Genomic DNA, 7,456 nt, shown 5'->3' on the forward strand with positions numbered 1-7,456 from the left:
CATTCTCGCTTTGTGACCCCTTCTCCTTGTCTTCGGCATTTAACTTGTCGGCATGTTTGAAGACCCAACAACTCCAGTGGGTATGATTGCCTGGTTTATCAGGGGTGTCGTGGATCTGACATGGACGATCGAGTATGCGTTCCAAGCTGGAAGAGCCCTGATTGTTCCTTTGATATGGCTTCTTCCGTTGACCGGACTTGGAGCCACTGAATCCGGCGTTGACCGCCATGTCATCAGTATTATCACCATTGTTTCGACACTTATGCCTGTTGCGTCAGGGCTTGCTGTTGCTATTCTTGGCTTCGGAGGTGCCAGGTTCGCTTGCATTATGATCGCTACAGGCTAGCCAACTATCTTCACCCGCACAAAAGCAGGTCATAAGTGTTGTGAGGGCCGCCATGGACTTCAGCTTTTCTTGGCCAAGGTGTTGGGCGAGCCATTCATCACGGATTCTGTGCTTCAAGGACGCTAGGGCTTCGGCATTCGGGCAATCAACGATCTAGTTCTTTTTAGTTAAGAACCTTGTCCAGAATTTTCTGGCTGACTCTTCGGGCTGTTGAACTATGTGACTTAAGTCATCAGCATCCGGGGGTAGGACGTATGTGCCTTGGAAGTTGTCGCGGAAGGCGTCTTCCATGTCCTCCCAGCTGCCAATGGAGTTTTCGATCAGGCTATTCAACCAGTGCCGAGCTGGTCCCTTGAGTTTTAGCGGGAGGTATTTGATGGCATGAAGATCATCATCGCGGGCCATATGAATATGGAGAAGAAAGTCCTCAATCCATACTGTGGGATCTGTTGTTTCATCATATGATTCGATATTTAGGAGTTTAAACCCTTCTAGGAATTCATGCTCCATTACTTCATCAGTGAAGCAGAGGGGGTGTGCGGCGCCTCTATATCGGGCCAGGTCGCGATGTAGTTCGGATGGAGTCCCTCTGCAGCTTTCGGCCTGGGCATGATTATGCTTGTCATGTTTGGCTTGATAGTCATCGCGCGTCGAGGCACGCCCCCGCGATCCGTAGATCGACCTAGCCGGACCTGCTTTATTCTTCAGGTCCTGCCGCAGGTCATATGTCTATCCCTGAGCCGTTGTGTCTCTACCTTTATGGCGAGATAGTATGGGTCGGTGATCGGCTTGAGTTGCCATTTTGTCCCGGCCACGTGGTGGTCGGTCAGCCGCCTTACGTGTTGCTGGTACGGGCTCAAGTGCCTCGTCATCGAATTGAGGTAGCAGTTTATGCTTCGGGTAACTTTTGGTTGGGCGCACGAGGCCGTATTCCTCGGCTGACAGGACATTAGTCCATCTGTCATTGAGTAGATCTTGATCAGCTTGAAGTTGCTGTTGTTTCTTTTTCAGACTCCTTGCAGCGGTTATTAGTCGTTGCTTAAAGTGCTCCTGCTCGAGAGGTTCCTCGGGCACGATAAAGTCTTCGTCGCCGAGGCTCACCTCATCCTCGGAGAGTGGGAGGTAATTACTGTCCACCGAGTATTCTTTTCAACCTATCCATCGGTGCTAACTTGCCCATCCTCCCGATTGTCTTGTTCAGAGTTTTGCTTGACAGGGTTTTCTTGGTCTTCGGCATCGTCCGGAGTATTGTTGTCTCTCGTGCCGGTATTGCTGTCTTTGCTGCGGCGTGATTTAGAGCGACGTCGTCGGTGTTTTGGTTGTATCTCGGGAGGTTTATCCTCTACTGGATTTTTCTCATTATCGTCGTCACCCTCCTTGGGTGTATCCACCATGTACATGTCATACGAAGAGGTGGCCGTCCAGCGTCCGGTAAACGACAGGTTTTGGGCCTGCTCTTCTCCGACATCGTCGTCCATACTGCCGATGTCTTCGGAGCCGTAATCGAGCATGTTAGTTAAGTCCTCGACAGTGGCGATGAAGTGGGTGGTGGGTGGGATGTAAAATTCCCCATTCTCAGCCCCTAGTCTGGGCTAGGCGTAGTTCGGACGTTGCTCCTTCGTAATGACAAGGGATCACATCAAGTCCAGAGCCTCGCTTAAAGGCGAGGTTTGGCCAGGGAGAAGAGAATCCATGGAGTACGGCGGGAAGGGGATTCCTCGGCCGAGCTCACACGATGCTGACTCTCAGAGTTCGGAGCCAGTGTCCGGGGAGGAGTCCGGCTCTGTGATGGTTTCCAGTGACACTACTTCCTCCGGCTCTCCCATACTGGGCTTAGTGGCCATAGATAGGCCGGTGGGTTTAGAAATCCCGTCTTCGGACCTGGCGACGTGCTCCGGCTCTAAGGCCAGAGCAGAGGTTGGGGTCGTGAATCCTTGGAAGATCAAGTCTCCTCGGATGTCAGCGACATAATCCAAGTTTCCAAAACTAATTTTGAGGCCTGGGCGTAGCTGTCGATCTGCTCTAGATGGCCAAGCGAGTTGGCCCGCAGTGCGTAGCCGCCAAACACAAAGATCTGACTAGGGAGGAAAACCTCCCCCAGGGCAGCATTATTGTAGATGATTGATGGAGCCATTGAACCTTCTGGTGACGATGCAGCGGAACTCTCAATGAAAGCACCAATGTCGGTGTCAAAACTTGTGGATCTCAGGTAGGGGGTCCCGAACTGTGTGTCTAGGGTTGATGGTAACAGGAGACAGGGGACACGATCTTTACCCAGGTCCGGGCCCTCTTGATGGAGGTAATACCCTACATCATGCTTGATTGATATTGATGAGTATGATGATTACAAGAGTTGATCTACCACGAGATCGTAATGGCTAAACCCTAGAAGTCTAGCCTGTATGATTGCGATTATGATTGCCTCTACGGACTAAACCCTCCAGTTTATATAGACACCGGAGGGGCCTAGGGTTGTACAGAGTCGGTTTACAAAGGAAGGAATCTACATATCCGAGCGCCAAGCTTGCCATCCACGCAAAGGAGAGTCCCATCCGGACATGGGAGGAAGTCTTCTGTCTTGTATCTTAGTAGCCCATTAGTCCGGCCCATGTTACATAGTCCGGACGCCCGAGGATCCCTTAATCCAGGACTCCCTCAGGCACCCCAAAGGCACACCAAGCCTTCTCTTAGCCGTGTGCAGTGCCCCCCTCCACAGTTACACACCTCGATCATATCGTCGTAGTCCTTAGGCGAAGCCCTACGCCGGTAACTTCATCATCACCATCGCCACACCGTCGTGCTGATGGAACTCTCCCTCGTCCTCAACTGGATCAAGATATCGAGCTATGTCATCGAGCTGAACGTGTGCTGAATGCAGAGGTGCCGTATGTTCGGTGCTTGGATCGGTTGGATCGCGAAGACGTTCGACTACATCAACCGTGTTACTAAACGCTTCCGCTTTCGGTCTACAAGGGTATGTGGACACACTCTCCCCGCTCGTTGTTATGCTTCTCCTAGATAGATCTTGCGTGATCGTAGGAATTTTTTTGAAATACTACGTTCCCCAACAATGGCATCAGAGCCAAGTGATGAAGCTATGTACCTAGGGTAGGGTCACGGACCTGTCCTAACTGCCCTACCCAAGGACACCTCTAGAATAAATCACCTTTCAATCGACTTGGAGGTGTTCCACTCGACAGACTCGAAGACATTCGACCAAGAAGCAATTACTCGACCAAGATCCAACCACTCGATGGCCAGGAGACCTAAAGTCACTCCGCACGCTAACGGTCGGTCATTAAGTAGCCTTTATGGTCATCATAGCACTTTATTACTAGCCTTATCAGTAACGCCCTACCTTAATGTACATTGAACCCTTCGTAACGTGGGCTGGCCGGGGTCCTGGCGCACTCTATATAAGCCACCCCCCTCCTCCGAGACAAGGGTTCGCACCTCTGTAACTCATACACACATAATCCAGTCGACCGCCTCCGAGCTCCGAGACATAGGGCTTTTACTTCTTCCGAGAAGGGCCTGAACTCATAAACCTTGCATCCTTACAACCTCTCCATAGCTAAGACCTCGCCTCTCCATACTTACCCCCCTACATTACTGTCGGACTTAGAACCACGACAGTTGGCGCCCACCATGGGGTTGTGTTTTAGCGTTTTGTTGGAGGAGTTGCGATCTTTTCCGACCCGAATCATCATGGTTTTCAACGGAGTTTTGGTGGAGGGCCGCGAGATCCATCTCGGCGCGCTCACGTTCATCACCGACGACTCCGCCTGGCTTCAGGAGGCTCCGCTCGACGTGGACGCGCTCCTTGTCCGCGGGGCAACGCACTTTAGCGTGTGCGTCCGCGGCGTTCTCCTGCGGCAACCGTCGACCCCCTACCGGTCGGCTCCTGTGCTGTCCTCCCTCCTCGTTTCCTGCTGGCGCAAGCGCTCCAGTCGGTCGAGACTTCAGGGGTGGGTGAGACACGTGGTGGCCCGTCAGTCGGCCACCCCTCAAGTCACTGCGATCGAGCCCAACGAATCCCTCTACGGCCTGTTCGACCTGTCGACTGGCTCCGAAGAGACTGCATCCGAGTGCAATAGCAGCGATCCGGCGGCAGAGGTTCTGATGGTCGATGGACCGCCCAGTCCCCTCGGTTTTACCCGCACCGACGGAGGCGCAGGAGGAGGCGACCCGTCTCGTCCCCATGAGGAGTATCTTCCCGAGCCTCTCACGTCGCTACAGAGAGAAGAACTTCGCCGCCGGAACATGGATGTGCTGCACACTCCTATCGTTGGAGAAACCTCCGAGGCTCGCGCCTTGGAGGACGCGCGCCTGGCAAACTTGGCCGAGCGCACTCGACTGGAGAACCTCCAACGAGCACTCGACGAGCGTGCGCGACAAAGGGTTCCCGAATCCAGTCGACGTCAGCTCTTCCTGCCCCCGCAGGTATATCGGACTCCGATTCGGAATTTAGCAGCTGCGGCCCGTATAGTGGAGTCGATTCAGCCTTCCTAGTCGGAGGCTGGCAGAGGCTTGCTGCAGATCAGAGCGTTACTCCGGGCAGCAGGAGATCAGAATTCCGTTGTTTCTCAGTCACGGAACAGAATTCACAGCAGATCCGTTGCCGCGGACACAGTCCAGTCGGCTCACAGCCCGAGATCGCCCCCGAGGCGTGAGGGACGTGGAGACCGGCGTGACCAGTATGGGAACCATGAGCAGTATGATCACCGAGTCGATCGTGACGGTCAACATCGAGTGCTCACGCCTCCCCCGAGGAGCGGGTCGTATGTGCCTCGCCAGCAGGATGACAGGCGCCCTCATAGTGGTGGGCGAAGGACTCCAGTCGACCCCAGAGGGCCAGGCTTTGACGCAAGATCCATCCTTGTCCAGGGTCTGGTCGACAGGAACAGGGCTCACCAAGAAGGCCATGACAGAGATGCGCCTGCCAGCAGCGGAGTACATGTTTCGGGGCCAGAGTGCTTTAGTAGAGCCATCGAGGCTGCTGTGATTCCTCCCAATTTCAGGTTGGCGACTAGAGTCAGTAAGTTCACTGGCGAGTCCAAGCTCGATACTTGGCTTGAGGACTACCGAGTGGCCATCCAGATTGGCGGCGGCAATGATGAAGTGGCCATGAAGCACCTGCCTCTCATGTTGGAGGGCTCGGCCAGAGCGTGGCTAAACCAGTTAGCGCCTAGCAGCATTTACACTTGGGAAGATCTCTCCCGAGTGTTCGTCGCCACATTTGAGGGCACATGCAAGCGACCAGCAGGACTGACGGAACTGCGGTCTTGTGTGCAAAAGCCGAATGAAACTTTGAGGGATTACATCCAGAGATGGATCACGTTACATCACTCGGTGGAGAATATGCCTGACCACCAAGCAGTTTGTGCCTTCAAGGAAGGCGTCAAGTACAGAGAGCTGAATTTGAAATTCGGTCGAACCGGAGATATGTCCCTGAATCGGATGATGGAGATTGTCACCAAGTACGCTAATGGTGAAGATGAGGATCGACTCAGGAGTGGCAAGCTCAAGTCAGTCACCCAAGAAACCGGAGGCAATTCCAATCGGAAACAGAAGCGGAAAGCCGAGCCGGCGGCTCCCGGGGAAGCCTTAGCTTTGGCCCAAGGAAAGTCTAAAGGGAAACCTAAAGGGCCTTGGAATCCCAAAAAGGTTAAAGACCAGGAGGGGAATGATGTGTTGGACTTACCATGTCTCGTCCACACAAAGAAAGATGAAGAGGGTAATTTCATTTACCCGAAACATACCACTCGGCAGTGTCGACTCCTGATCCAGCAGTTCCAGGGCAAGCAGCCCAAGGGTAAGGAAAAGGAGTCAGACAAGGTCGAGGACAAAGAGGACAGTGATGAAGGATACCCTCAAGTCAATTCCACCCTGATGATTTTTGCTGATGTTGAGAGCAAAAGTCGACTGAAAGTTATTAACCGAGAGGTGAATATGGTCGCTCCGGCGACACCTAGTTACCTGAAATGGTCTCAGACTGCCATAACATTCGACTAGTCCGACCACCCAATACACATCGCCACCCCTGGGAGGCAAGCTTTGGTGGTCGACCCAGTTGTTGAAGGCACTCGACTGACCAAAGTCCTGATGGATGGCAGCAGTGGTTTGAACATATTATACGCTGAGACGTTGAAAGGGATGGGCGTTCCGATGTCCAGACTCAGTGCCAGCAACATGAGTTTCCATGGAGTCATTCCTGGGAAGAAGGCTGAATCACTCGGCCAGATTGCTCTTGATGTGGTTTTCGGTGATTCCAAGAATTATCGCAAAGAAAAGTTGACGTTTGAAGTTGTGGACTTCCAGAGTGCCTATCACGCTATTCTGGGCAGGCCGGCTTATGCACGCTTCATGGCACGACCATGTTACGTGTATCTCAAATTGAAGATGCCTGGTCCCAAAGGTGTGATCACCATTACGGGCAATCGGAAGAAAGCGGAAGAATGTTTTCAGAAAGGTTCGAAGATCGCCGACGCGCAGATGGCAGTGGTGGAGTTGCAGGAATACCAGAAGACTGCAGACCCGAGTGATCTGTTGCGAGCCAAGAAGCCCGCTATAGAGTCAGCTTTCTAGTCGACCGGCGATACGAAGACAGCTCACATCCACTCGACCGACCCCAGCGCCGCTCCGACTCATATCTCGACAACACTCGACTCCAAATAGGAAGAAGCACTCATCCAGTTCCTCCGTGAGAACTGGGACATTTTCGCATGGAAGCCTTCTAACATGCTAGGTGTTCCCAGGGAGCTGGCTGAGCATCACCTGAGAGTCGACTCAAAAGTAAAACCTGTCAAGGAACATCTCCGACGGTCCACCGTCCAAAAGAGAAAGGCTATTGGCGAGGAGGTGGCTCGGCTCTTAGCAGCAGAATTCATCCGAGAAATCTACCACTCCGAGTGGCTCGCCAACGTTGTCATGGTCCCCAAGAAGGACAAGTCACTTCGCATGTGCATTGATTTTAAACATATCAATCGGGCCTGCCCGAAAGATCATTTTCCTCTCCCCCGCATCAACCAGATAGTCGAATCGACCGCGGGATGTGAGCGACTGTCTTTCTTGGACGCCTATTCCGGGTACCATCAGATCCGTCTATAT

This window comes from Triticum aestivum, chromosome 3A, assembly GCF_018294505.1.
Source record: "Triticum aestivum cultivar Chinese Spring chromosome 3A, IWGSC CS RefSeq v2.1, whole genome shotgun sequence".
NCBI classification, from domain to species: domain Eukaryota; kingdom Viridiplantae; phylum Streptophyta; class Magnoliopsida; order Poales; family Poaceae; genus Triticum; species Triticum aestivum.